The sequence below is a fragment of the Macaca thibetana genome, chromosome 16, assembly GCF_024542745.1.
Source record: "Macaca thibetana thibetana isolate TM-01 chromosome 16, ASM2454274v1, whole genome shotgun sequence".
In the NCBI taxonomy this organism is placed as follows: Eukaryota; Metazoa; Chordata; class Mammalia; order Primates; family Cercopithecidae; genus Macaca; species Macaca thibetana.
Genome location: NC_065593.1, coordinates 28,378,229 through 28,392,989, shown reverse-complemented (window position 1 = coordinate 28,392,989; position 14,761 = coordinate 28,378,229).

Sequence of the window (14,761 nt, the reverse complement as noted above, 5' to 3'; positions counted from 1 at the left end):
GATGTCAGCATGAGTTGTGTCACCTGCCCTCAAGAATCTTATGGTCTAGTAGGGGACAGAGGACAGTGAATTAATAATTCCAGTCACTGTAATAAATGCAGTGACAAGCATATGTGCAGGACACCAGAACAACACAGAGGAGAGGCTTTGTGTTCTGAACCTGGCAGGACTAGAGCCGACCAGGTGAAGGAAGAGAATTTCAGGAAGCAGGAATGGTGTGAGTAACAGCCCAAAGCTGAGACACAGACCAGACCTCCAGTTATGCGGAGCCTTACTTACTGCTGCAAGGAGCTTGGGCATCATTGGAAAATTATGGGGAATCTTTGAAATGCCCCAAGAAGGCCCCTGCAGAGTTTCTTTCAAGTCTCATTGGCCAGAATAGGGTCACCCTAAACTGGTGGTTCTCAACTTACATACACATTGTGGTGGTGATTTTGCCCTCTGGGGGACATTTGGAAATGCTTGGAGAAATCTTTGGTTCTCACAATTTGGGGAGGTGCATGGCATTTAATGAGTAGAGGCCAGGGATGCTGTTAAACATTCTATAATACACAGAACAGCCCCACAACAAAGAATTATCCAGCCCCCAATGTACATGTGTGCTGAGATTGAGAAAATCTGCCCTTAACCAATTATGAATAAGGGGAGTGAAATGATCATAGGCCAACCAGATGGTCCCCTGGGCCAGGGAAAGGAGTCAGTTTCTTCTGAGGTATGCATGACAACAGATGCCTGAACAAAATGCATTCAGCTGGGAAGGAGAAAGGTGGGGCTGGATGCAGGCCAGTTCGTCATTGTGGATAGGGACCAGAGACCACTGAGCTTCACCTAAGAAACTCCCTGTCCTGTTGATTCCTGGGGAGGAGCAGCCAGGCCAGCACTTAACAAACCAGTTACCTTTTTCCTGATAGACGACAGGGGTCAATCCAGTTTTGTAAGGCCTGAAGCTTGCACAATTTGGGAGCCCTTCTTAAAAAATACATAATTACATGCAAAACGTACTGTATATTTAGAAGCAGAAAATGCAACCAAACAAATCACACATTTAAAATAAACTCACAAGTATCGCAGATGGAAGCGCCCATGCAGACGCAGGCAGACGCAGGCCCCGAGCTCAGGCCTCATTGGCTCTGCAGCGAGGGCACCGCACCATGGTGGGGTGGGGATGAGGCCTGTGTGTTCTCAGGGCCTGTGGAGAAGTGATGAGATTCCTGCTTGGCGCCCAGCAGGAGATTCAATCACACATAGCACGAGATCTTGCTTTGGCAGTGTGGCCTCATGCTTCATCCTGGGGAAAGGAAAATCCTTCGGAAACTTCCTCTAGTAGAGGCAGACACAGGGTCCCCTAGGCGAACTTGAGAGAGATAAAGGTGGTCTTTCGTAGCTGTAGCTTGACTCAGTGGCCGCCCTCTGCTCCTCCTTGGGGAGGCCACCCCACTCCATATGGAATGCACTTCTGAAAGCCTGTGTAGTCTAACAAGAAGTTCACCCACCTTTCCATGAGCTGCTTCCCAGGGCCAGGGTGTCAGCACTCCCTCCCTGTGGGTCCTGCAGGTACCACTTCCCTGCAGCTCAGGCAGCTGGGGCATCAGGCCCAGTGACCCTCCAGCCATTCCCATAGTTCATAGTGGGGACATAATGACAGTCACCTCCCTCCCATGGGCCTCTTCCAATTGTTCCAGAAAGAATGGGGAGAAGGCCCAAAAATAGGGGTTCCCAGTCTTTAAGCCTCCTGCATGCTCCTGGCATTCAGGTGAAGTCAACAGGGTACTCCACCAGCCTCCCTCCATTTCTGACCATCAAAGGTCCCCCATCAATCAATAACACACCCCTATCCCAGTACCCCCCCCCTCAGTATCATATGCTGCCCTCTGTTTCTGTAACTGTAAAATGGAAGCAGAAACAACAATACTGGCCTCACCAGGCTATTACAAAAACTCAGACCCAGTTTGTTTTCTAGAGACTACGAGTCTCACTTCTGCCTCTCCCTTTTCAGCCCTGGGCCTCTCTCCACATATCACGCTGTTTTTTTCCGTGGCCTTCTCTCTGCTCCGCAAAAGCACAAGCCTCACCCTGCCTCGAGGCCTTTGCATTTGCTGTTTCCACTCACTGGAAGGCTGTCCTCTCTGCCCTTCACCTGGCCTGGTCTTACTTGGCCTCACAGCTTATCTTAGAGGACCTTCTCAGGAGGCTTTCCTGGCTCTCTCCAGTTTATGTAGGTTCCCGCCTCCCATTACTCATTACCTGAAATCCTACTGGCTCCCTTCCTAGTGCTATGTGTTTTTGTCATTGTTGTCTGGCTCCCCAGCTAGAAGGTTCTCTCCATGAGTGCGAGCCTGTGAATCTATTCCCTGCTGCATCCCAGGACCACAGAGCCCAGTACCAGGTAGGCCCCCAGGAAATCCCTGCTGAATGAATGTTTGGATTAATGAATGAATAAAACAATGAGATAATGGAAACCCAAGTCTTTGGGATACCAATGGGTGATTAATAAATTGTGCTTCCTTTCTTCTTTACTCTCAAAAGTGGATTTGTATCTTTCATTTGATCACCACTTGATAGGAAAGAAAAGCAACAGAGGTGGTTGGAAGAAACACGGTGGGGATCATAGGGTTAGTGCTAGTGAGAGATCCTAAATCTCTGCATGAAGGATGTCTCCACTTCTTTCTATAAAGGAGGTAATCCAAGCTCATATGTAACTGTAACACGTGTTACTTGTTTCTGTACCACCTTGTTCTAGCCTTGTTCTGGATATTTTTTGCAAAGACTGATTGCAACGCTACTATTTAACAGAGGTAATATATGTCTGACCCCAAACTTACATTCTTGTTGAAACATGAACACGCTAAACCCGGAGTCACCTTGGTTGTAGACAAAGGTCGTAGACAAAGTCATTTTGGTCGTAGACAAAATACACAGAGCTGAGGGGCGGCCCAGCTCTGCCTCTGTGTGACTGTGAAATTCTAAGCAGGTCACTTAATCTCTCAGGACCTCAGTTTTCCCATCTGTTAAATGGAGAGGTACTCACTTGCTCCATTTGTCTCCCGGGGTGGTAGTGAATCACAAGGGAGGGTTTCTGAAGCTAAGAGAAGCCCCTGGTGTGCCCACTGACTGATGCCCCCTGGGATGTGGGCACTCTCATTTGCTCTGAGGGAGAAGCTGGATGCAGCTGCTCCTGTGCCCCTGGTACAGAGCCTTCTGGACAGAGCCAAACTCCTCACCTCACGTCAGGGAACACGCCCTCTGGCATAGCGCGGTCCTGATTAAAAAGTCTGCCTGTTTCTGCAAAGGAGAGTCAGACAGTCTTGGGGGAATGTGGAGTAGTGATTGGCTGTGGACTGGGTGTCAGGAGCTGCAGTAAAGTCCCACTGACACCCCTAGTAACTGTAGGCCAATTCCTCTCTTCCTTCTTCTGGGCTGCGACACCCTCACCCTCACCTCTACTGTGTGTGTGTGTGTGTGTGTGTGTGTGTGTGCGCGCGCGTGTGTCTGTATGGATTAAACCAGGCACGGTAGTTCAGAACTTGGAGATGTTACTGAAAACTCTCCTCAACCCAGAGAGAACAGATATAAAGGCATAATTCAGAGATATTGCATGTTCAGTTCCAGATCTCCATAATAAAGTGAATATAAAGTGAGTCACACAAGTTCTTTGGTTTCCCAGTGTATATAAAAATTGTATTTACATTATACTGTGGTCTACTAAGTGTGCAATAGCAGTATGTCTAAAAAAAGTACAGCCCTTAGTTAAAAAATACTTCATTGTTAAAAAGTGCTATTGATCATCTGAGCCTTTGGTGAGCTGTAATCTTTTTGGTAGCTTGATGTTGATGGCTACTGACTGATCAGGGTGATGATTGCTAAAGGCTGGGGGACTGTGGCAATTTTAAAAAATAAAACAATGAAGTTTGCTGTGTAGATTGACTCTTCCTTTAACAAAGGATTTAACAGGTAGCATGCAATTCTGTTTGGTAACATTTTACCCACAGTAGAACTTCTTTCAAAATTGGAGTCAATCTTCTCAAATCCTGCTGCTGCTTTATCAACTAAGTTTATGTAATATGCTCAATCCTTTGTTATTTCAATAGTAGTCACAGCATCTTCACCAGGAGTAGATTCCATCTCAAGAAGCACTTTCTTTGCTCACCCATAAAAAACAACTCTCACTTTGAACTTCATCCGTTCGAATTTTTTTTATGAGATTGCAGCCATTCAGTCACATCTTCAGGCTCCACTTCTAACTTAGTCCTCTTGTCACTTCCACCCCATCTGCAGTGACTTCCTCCCCAGAGCCTTGAACCCCTCAAAGTCATCCATGAGAGTTGGACTCATCTCTTTCAAACTCCCACTAAAGTTAATATTTTGATCGTCTCCCATCAGTCACACATGTTCTTAATGGCACCTAGAATGGTGAATCCTTTCCAGAAGGTTCTCAATTTACTTTGCCCGGATTCATCAGGGGAATCACTACCTATGGCAGCCATAGCTTTATAAAATATATTTCTTGAATAATAAGACTTAATATGGCAGCTATAGCTTTATAACATATATTTCTTGAATAATAAGACTTAAAAGTCAAAATTACTTCTTGATCCATGGGTGCAGAATAGATGTTCTTAAGGGCCCCAGGATTTTCAAAATGGTGAAAGAACATTGGCTTCAACTTAAGTCACCTTCTACGCTGGCTTCTAACAAAAGAGTTACCCTGTTCTTTGAAGCTTTGAGGGCAGACATTGACTTCTCTCTAGCTATGAAAGTCCTAGAGGGCATCTTCTTCCAATATAAGGTTGTTTTGTCTACACTGAAAATATTGTTTAGTGTAGCCACCTATATTAGGCTGTTCTTGCATTGCTAGAAAGAAACACCTGAGACTGGGTAAATTATAAGTAAAAGAGGTTAAATTGGTTCACGCTTCTGGTGGCTGTACAGGCATGGCACCAGCATGCCACTCATGGTGGAAGGGGAAGCAGGAGCGGGTACTTCACATGGCCAAAGAGGGAGCAAGCGAGGCAGTGGCATCGGGGGATGTGGCCACACACTCAACCAGATCTCAGGAGAACTCGCTCACTATCAGAAGGACAGCACCAAGCCATGAGGGATCCACCCCCATGACTCAGACACCTCCCAGCAGGCCGCACCCCCACTAATGGGAGTTACAACTCAACGTGAGATTTGGTGGAGGCACATATGCAAGCTATATCACCACCTTCATCAATGATCTTAGCTAGATTTTCTGGATAACTTGCTGCAGCTTCTACATCAGCACATGCTTCTTCACCTTGCACTTTTATGTTGTGGAGAGGGCTTCTTTCTTTAAACCTCATGAACCAGCCTCTCTCTGCCAGCTTCAAACTTTACTTCTGCAGCTTCCTCACCACTCTCATCCTTTATAGAATTGAAGTGGGTTACAGCTTTGCTCTGGATTAGGCTTTGGCTTAAGAGAATGTTGGGCGTGTTTGATCTTCTATCCAGACCACTGAGACGTTCTCTGTATCAGCAAAAAGGCTTTCACTTTCTTCTCAATCGTTTGTTCACAAGTAGCACCTTTAATTTCCTGCAAGAACTTTTCCTTTGCATTCACAATTTGGCTACTTAGTGCAAGGGGCATAGCTTTAGGCCAGTCTCGACTTTCTACATGCCTTTCTCACTATGCGTAATCATTTCTAGCTTTTGATTTAAAGTGAGAGACCCGTGTCTCTTTCTTTCACTTGAATACTTAGAGGCCATTGTAGGGTTATTAATTGGCCTAATTTTAATATTGTTGTGTCTCAGGGAATAGGGAGGCCCGGAGAAAGGGAAAGAGATGAAGCAGTCAGAACACACATAGCAATCGTCAATTAAATTTGTTGTTTTGTATGGGTGTGGCACATGGTGCCCCAAAACAATTATAATAGTAACATCAAAGATCACTTATCATAGATCGTCATATCAGATACAGTAATAATAAGAAAGTTTGAAATATTGCAAGAGTTACAAAAATGTGACATCATAGAGATGGCTGTTGGAAAAATGGCACGTGTAGTCTTGTTTGACACTGGGTGGCCACAAACTTTCAATTTGTAAAAAATGCATTATCTGCAAAGTGCAGTAAAGCAAAGTGCAATAAAATGAGGCTAAACCAGGTGCGGTGGCTCACACCTGTAATCCCAGCACTTTGGGAGGCCGAGGTGGGTGGATGACTTGAACCCAGGGGTTTGAGACCAGTCTAGGCAACATGGTGAAACCCTGTCTCTACAAAAAAAATGCAAAAATCTGCCTGGTGTGGTGGTACACATGTGTAGTCCCAGCTACTCAAGAGGCTGAGGTGGGAGGATCGCTTGAGCCCAGGAGGCAGAGGTTGCAGTGAGCCATGACTGCACCACTGCACTCCAGCGTGGGTGACACAGAGACCCTGTCTCAATTTTTTTTTTTAATTTAAAAAAGAATAAAACAAGGTGTACCTATAAATGTGAGCAAGCAAATGTGGGATGCCCTGAAGCTCATCTGTGGACCCCAAGGCAAGAACCCCAGGTTGCAGGCTTTTTCAAAGACTTCCAAACTCTGTTGAAGCTCATGATTCCTCAGAACAAACAGGTGTGAAGCTGACCACGGGGCCCATGCAGAGCCCAAGGCCAGAGATACCCCTTGGGAACTCCTGATACCAGAGTAGACAGGACATCCTGGCACCTCTCACATTCCCACAACACACTGCAGCCACCCTGAGCCTATGCCCAAATCCAGCCAGAGGAGCAATGTGTCAGACAAGAGGAAGATTTCAGGTAGAAGGAGCACGACAGGTGAAAAGAGAATTAAGAAGAAGAGGAGTCACTAAAGGGTTAAAGGGAAATAACGAGGATAGCATGAATTAATATTGAGTGCTAACTTGCTATGTGCCTGGTACTGGTCTAAGCACTTTACAAGAATTAGGTCATTAATCTTTACAACACTAGAAGGCAGATGCTTTTATTTGTGTAACTATTGTGTGTCAAACCTTGCAAAGTGCCCACCTTTGTTTATGTAATTCGGTTTCCCCCAAATCCCCAAGTAGTTTTCATGGATGAGATTGTCATTCTCATCTTTAAGACAAGGAAACAAGAGGCTCAGAAAGGTGAAATGAGTTACCCAAGGTCACACGATTCCTCAATTTCTGGACTCACACCACGAATGCAGGGCTTAAGACAGACAGACTTCTGAGCTCTTTGTGCTACACTACATTCGGCCAGCAGAGAGCAGAAGAGAGCAACATTACTTCTTTTTCAGGCCAGCCAGGGACCGCACTAGTGCCCTGGATGTCACAGAAGGAGAGGCATGGATTCGTTCATTCACCCATTAAAAAATTATTTATTCCAAAACTTACAAGTTGTTCGAACTTGGACAGGTCACTTCATCTCTCTGAATTTAGTTCCCATATCTATAAAGTGAAGAAAATAGTATTTTGTTTATAGGGGCACAAGATTTTTTTTTTTTTTTTTTTTTTTTTGAGGCGGAGTCTCGCTCTGTCGCCCAGGCTGGAGTGCAGTGGCGCGATCTCGGCTCACTGCAAGCTCCGCCTCCCGGGTTCCCGCCATTCTCCTGCCTCAGCCTCCCAAGTAGCTGGGACTACAGGCGCCGCCACCACGCCCGGCTAATTTTTTTGTATTTTTAGTGGAGACGGGGTTTCATTGTGTTAGCCAGGATGGTCTCGATCTCCTGACCTCGTGATCCGCCCGTCTCGGCCTCCCAAAGTGCTGGGATTACAGGCTTGAGCCACCGCGCCCGGCCGGGGCACAAGATTTAAATGACATAAACATACAAAATATTTAGCCATGTCTAGTACAGAGCAAGTACTAAGAATAGTAGCTTCTGCTATTGCCGTTATTCATTGATTTGCACAGTATTTAATTTATTCCCTCAATCATTCACCAAACATTTTTTCATTTAGTATCTGTCATGTTAACAAACAACAAACATTGTCCTAGGTGCCAAGGGAATGAATGAAGGTGAGTTTCAAAGGTAACTCAGATATGTTTTCTGGAAGCAGGGAGAAAAATCATTGCAAAGGAACTGTAACAAACTGGGAAAGAGGAGGGGACTCCCCACTGGTGGGAGAAATGAAGGGGCACCTTCTTAGAGCACAGAGCATCTGAAATAGCTTGCTAAAGACACAGGCCAGGTGCGGTGGCTCACGCCTGTAATCCCAGCACTTTGGGAGGCCGAGGTGGGTGGATCACAAGGTCGAGAGATCAAGACCAGCCTGGCCAACATGGTGAAACCCCGTCTCTACTAAAATACAAAAAAATTAGCTGAGTGTGGTGGTGCACGCCTATAGTCCCAGCTACTAGAGAGGCTGAGGCAGGCAAATCCCTTGAACCAGGGAGGCAGAGCTTGCAGTGAGCTGAGATCGTGCCATTGCACTCCAGCCTGGCAACAGAGCGAGACTCCATCTCAGAAAGAAAAGAAAAGACACGGATGCACAGACCTTAGCCCAGACCTACAGAATCCCCATCTCAAAGGACAGGGCTCACTTGCCCGCATCTTTACAAAGCTTCACGAATGATTCTGACACCAAGCTAGGTTCAGGGAGCCACGTCTTTGGATATTGAAGTACACATAAGATTTAATCCCCTGAAGATTAGAGCTGCCAGGACCCATGTGAGGATCTCAGAAGCCATAAAATGAAAGGGACACAGAGGACATGTCCTTCTTCCCCAGTGGAGGAATCCTCTCCTGCTCCCTGGTGATATGTGGTCCTGGAGCCTTTGCCTGAACATCACTCTTCCTTTTGAGCCTCAGTTTCCCCATCTTTAAAAAAGGGTTTACATCAGATGATTCTTCAGATGCCTTTCAGCTCTGATATTATATGACTTTGATGCAGACATCACTGCTCTGGAAGGCATCCTGTTAGATAAAACAGTGTGAGCTTCAAGAGAAGTCTGCTCCATGTCTGCTATAGCTTCTCGCCCAAAGAGAAAGCCCAAGCCCTTTGCCCTGGCACCTGGGCTTCTCTTGGAGGCAGCCTTCGCCTCCTCTGCCCTCCTCATACCCTTTATGCTTCAGTTAAAATGAAATGACCTCCTCACTTTTCCCTGCGGCCTGTTGTCATCCCATCCTCAGTTTCTCTCCCTTCGACCTTCACCACCTCCTGCACTCCCCTGCCCCTGAACCTGAGCCTGTCAAACCCTGCAGGGCTTTGTAATGCTGCAAATCACATTATCACTGTGATCACTCCCTGCTAACTTTCAGGGGCAGCTTGCTACATGCTGGGCCTTATGTAACATATGTGGCATGCTTTATTTTATTGACCCATTTCACAAGCCTATGATATTGATATTATGGCTATTTCCACTTTATAGATAGAGAAAGTGAGCTCTGGATTGGTTGAGTGACTTGCCCACAGAGGCTCTGCTATATGTTCCAGTCATTTCTGCAGGTGTCTCATCTCAGTGCCAGACTGGAGATTCCTGGTAATCCTAAATGCTGCCAATTGAATCTCTCAGGGCTTATGAGGAGAATTTGAATACAGGTTGTATTAAAAGACATCACAGTTCCTAGGAAGATAACATCAGCAGGCTGAGGTGGAAAGTCAAAGCTATCTCTTGGGACACTTAAAAATTGGAAGAATCATTAAGAAACAAAATATTAGGGCCAAGTCCATCCTAATCCAAGCCAGTGAAATCCGACCATGCCCATCTTTAGCCACAGCAGGCTAAGAAAAATGCCCGTATCACAGGTACTGGGTTCAGACCCAAGCCTTGCAAAAAATCTCAGACATGTTTGGGTGATGTATTTTTTTTTAAAAGGAAGACTTTTTTTTTTTTTTAAGCAAGCAGTGTAAAATAAAATAAAATAACAGGCACAACACAAGGGAAACGCAATTTTTATTTCAGCTCTTGTGCATGGTAGGAAAGGTAGGCGTGGGGAGGGGGTGGGTAATAGCATAGAAGAACCTCCTTTTACAAGGTCTGTAGTAGAGCAGACACATGTCTCCTTCCTTCCTGCACAGTTGCTTTTTAAATTCAAGAAGTTGCTCAGATGGGAAAAGCTGTCTGTCTGTAATTGTCCCAGTGGCAGCCAGCATTAATGGAGTGTGTGAAACTGGCCTTCTGGGACAAGGTATAAGAAAAATGACTGCCAAAGGTTAAGAACCAGGAGGTTTATTTTTCATTTGTGCAGAGATGGATCCCAGAGACTTCTTTTATTCTGAGAATTTTTTTTTCTTGGCTTTTCAAACCTCCAAATGAATAGGGGGGAAGAGTGAACTGATGTGATTCCAATTTGCAACAAGAGTGCAATTTCAATTGATTTAAAGTGGGGAGCAACACAGGTAATGATCACAGAAAGTGGCTGGAATTAGTCAATAAATAAGGTTCAAGGTCCCAAGCCTGGCTTCCGTTTCATTAGCATTAAAGAATGAGTATAAAAAGATAGGTGGTTCCATTTACCAGATTCCTAATAAAAGCATGAAGTGGTGCATCTCGCGACTCAGGACCCAGACCAGGCCATAGAGACACTGAGATCTAATCTGGACTTTAGCCCCCAGCAATGTGATTTGGCTCATAAAGATGTACTTACTAACTGTAGCCTTCCCAAGACCTTTGGACAATCCCAGCTGGATGTCCATGCAGGCTGAGAAACCTGGATCCTTGTATCTCAATGATATGAGGTCTGACCAAAGGTTGTCCTAGGAGAACACTAAGTAGTCCATTTCTCCCTCCTTCCTCGTCTTTCCCATATCCCATCCCATTCTGGCTGTCAGTCATAGAGAACTGCTTTCACGAATTCACTAGTGAACAGTTCACCATTCAGTGGGAACGCAATCATGGCTGTGAAGCAGAGCTAATAAGATAAAGTGTTTGGAACTATCGCAGGCACATAGTCAACCCTCAATGTGTGTTAGCTTTTATTATTGAAGGTGTTTTTTCTGATTGTTACCCAGAGGATTTTAAATGCTGTGCTGGGTGTGTGTGTGTGCACATGTGTGCACATGCATGTGTTCATGTGTTGGAGGGGAGCCATTAGCACAGAATGCCATGTGAGACTAAGAAAGGAGGTCAAGGCAGGCTTGGGATGTGAGCAACTGGGACATCCATTTGAAATAGTCTCTGAGTTTCCATCCTAAAGAGCAAGTTGTATCATGGAGTAATTGATAAAGGAGCTGCAGATATAGGTAAGAGATAACGCAGGATGGGTCTCATGCAGCACTCCCACGGAATTTGAATTTTTGTCCCATAGGTTCTTAAACTTTTCATCTCTTAACAGCATAGATGAAGGAACAGGGAATCTGACAGCTCCAGAGGCAAAGCCCAAAAAAAGCATTTTCCAGGCTTAACATTTTGAGGAAGTCTCATATTTTATCTTTAAAACTTATGCTAAGTTTGTGTTCTACTCTTTTACATATACCAATGTAAAAATAAAATTGATGAACTCTAGGACACTGGTGCACGTTTACCTGGGGGCTTTCCTGCCACATGATCCTGGAGCCTGTGTATCCAGTCTGAGAAACACCATCGTTGATGATGGATGGAAACTTGGGGAAGGATTTTAAAAGAGAGAGAAGTGTGCTCACATTTGCATTTCGGAAAGATGAGGTTGAGGGGTTAGAGGGGTCATCATGGGGCTGGAGATCTAGTCCAAAAGTAGCTCCAGTAGTTTATTGCCTGATCAAAGGAGGTAGCCAGGAATGGAGCTCAGTGTGGCATTGTCTGCTGCTAGTTCCCCTGTTCCAGAAAGGCTTTGTCAATACTGAGAAGGGTAGCCATATTTCGTTTCTGTTTGTTTTGTAGTTGCTTGCAATTCTCACTTTTTCTCCTCATTTAAAATGGTGATTCCTTGTTTTAAATGTTCTTGGTCCTGAAGATTCAGCATTCCTATTTAACATAACTGGCTCAGGCTTGAGCATTTTCTCCGCATCAGAAGACACCTTAGCAGGCCCCTAGCAGCATGGCTGGTGGGTAGTTCAACAGCACCCATTTGACGGTGGAGTGGAGGTGTTGCGGTCATTCAGAATTCCTGGGAGGCCTCCTATGCAGTACAGAACATTTGCGGGGTGCCCCTTGGTTTTCAATCTCGACTGGACTTGGCTGATATTACCACTGCCCAAGGCTGCCAGTCTCTGTTTTGGTCAAGTTTGGGCTCTGTGGTCTGTGCCAGGGTGGGGTGTCCTGGTTTCCAAAGTCCAGCCTCCCTTTCTGCGTCACTCAGTCTTGCCTGCGTACCTAATTCTCATGGCATTTACTAAACTCCCATTCCCTCCACTGTCTCTACAGGAAGCCCACCTTAAAACCTCTCAACCTTTTCAGCCTCTCCCTTTTTCAGACAGTGCACTTCCATCCTCCCTCTAACTTTCATTAAGCCTCTGTAGGTTGTTTGTCTTATCCTGTTTTATCTAAACAGGCAGGCAGGCAAAGAAACAAAAACACAATAAACAAACAAAACAGGAGGGGAAAATATCTACAGCAGCAGGAACCAAACATGAATCAAAATCTCACCAACTTATTCTGTATTATGCATTTGTTTAATGTTTCCATTGCCACCCACCCAACCCCCACTGTTCCCAGTGAAACATCTTTTAATGACATAAGCTTCCATATCCACAGACGTTCTTCTCTATACTTGAGGGCAGAGGTTTAACACAAGCTGGTCAGTGGTATAGCTAGAGACACCTGGGAAATGCTAATTAGGTTATAAAAATTGTTGTGATGAATAGTAAAGATGCTTCTGCTGCTGAAGATGAAGGAAATGAGGAATCTCTTCCATGTCTCTCTATCTCTCTACCTATCTACTTACCTACCTATCTAGTTAGATATATGCACACACTTATCCCATATACATACACACACACTTATGAGTACATCTATTTGGATCTGCTGACTTGGACTTTGCTCATGTGAAAATGAGCACAGGTAGCTATACTGCTGGGGTAATACATTACCCTTTTCACATAACATCTTTACATGTTGCAAACAGTTGTTGCTCTATTCCAATGAAAGGATGTGTGGTGCCTGGGATAGATTTCTAGAGTGGCTGAACCTTGAGGCAGGCATTGTGTGTCCACACTTTTCAAGTTCACAGATATGAAATTTCATCACTTATCCGAGGATGACCCTCTAGGGAACAGACTTCCAACAACCAAGTGCAAAAGAGATAGATCAACAAACCCAAAGTCTGATATTGAAGTTTGTCTTCAGAGATGGAGGATGCTGGGCGCATGCTAGACCACTTGCATGGGCTACTTCCTCCTGGCGGTGTCTGTTGCAGGACCAGATGCAGTTCAGAAGCCTCCTGGTGAGCATAGATTCAAGGAAGGGAAATTCAGTGTTACCAAGAAGCCGCCTTCTACACTGGCAACATCTGGAAGGGTATGGGGGAATTTACCTTTGCATCTGCTAACTGCACCAAGCACAAGGCCTGGCTCAGCAGGGGCAGTAACGATGAACACTTACCAGACTGTCCCAGCACTTTACATGTTCTAGCTCCTCTGCCTTCACAGCTGCCTCTGACATAGGCACTGATAAGGATGTGAAAGTTGAGGTCAGCAGAATAAGGGCCTCCTAAAGACATCCATGCCTTCATCCTGGGAACCTGTCAATATGTGACCTTATGTGGTAAAAGGGACTTTGCAGGCATGATTAAGTTTAAGGACCTTGAAACGGGGAGATCATCCTGGGCTATCCAGGTGAGTCCAATCTCATCAGAAGTTCTTAAAATTGGAGAACTCTTTCTTGGCTGCAGAGAACCAGGGAGATGGCAGCATGAGAAGAACTTTGCCCCTTACTGCTGACTTTGAAGATGGAGGAAGGGCTCCTGACCCACAGGATGTGGGCAGCCTCTAACAGCTGGAAAAGGCAAGCATGGATTCTCCCCCAGAGCTTCCAGAAAGGAATGCAGCCCTTCTTGGCACCAGTACGCTGTGTTCTTTTTCTACTTTATACTGGCTGCAAAAACAGAACGTTCAGTTGGAGAGGTGATCAGATTGTATTCAATGGCCAAAGAATGGAGAAGGGGAGCTTTTGCTCTAAAGACGTCTTCTCTCTAGGCAGGGGGAGCAATGGGAGGTTTATGCTGGACAGGGAGGTATGCGGGCAGGCACAGGGTAGAGTTCTAGACACACCGGCATTGTTCACAAACATGCTTCTTCCTACATCATACGTATGCAAAATGGCTGTGATCTCCTTTTAGGGGAGGATTTTTCAGTATTATAATAATGTGTTGATGATCTGAAGGTAAGTGTAGGTTTCCTGCTCCAGTCTGCACTGGTTTTGAGTGGGCCTGGACTTTCTCTGGTATACGACAGTGGTCACCAGGTTGTGTGTGGCATCAGGCCAAAATGGGGAAATAAAATTTCCCCATTTTCCCCTTGGGACCATCCCGGTGACCTTCTGACAACTAGATTTCTGCCGAGTGAGCCCCAGTGAACCCTTGCTTTTAGCCGAGTAAGAAGAAGGCTAGTTCTTTTAATCTGTAAAACTGTAAGCTAGCAAATGTGTGTTTTTTGAAGCTACTAAGTTTTTGGTAATTTGTTACAGCTGCAATAGAGAACTAACACAGGTTTTCATAAAGGTTAAATGACACAGTTAATAAGCAACAGAGCTGGAAACAAAACCCAAGCTGTCTGGTTCGGAAGCCCACACCCTTCTGTATTCTGCAACATGGCCATTTTACTACCATCATTGACTGTGGAAGTAAGTAAGTAAAGCAAGAAAAGAAAGGATTAGTGAAAAGGAAGAAAAACAGGACAGAGAGAAAAACGTGTGTATAAGGTTAATAGCCTTGTGTTCTATGCACTTCCGTTGTGTGGGTGTTT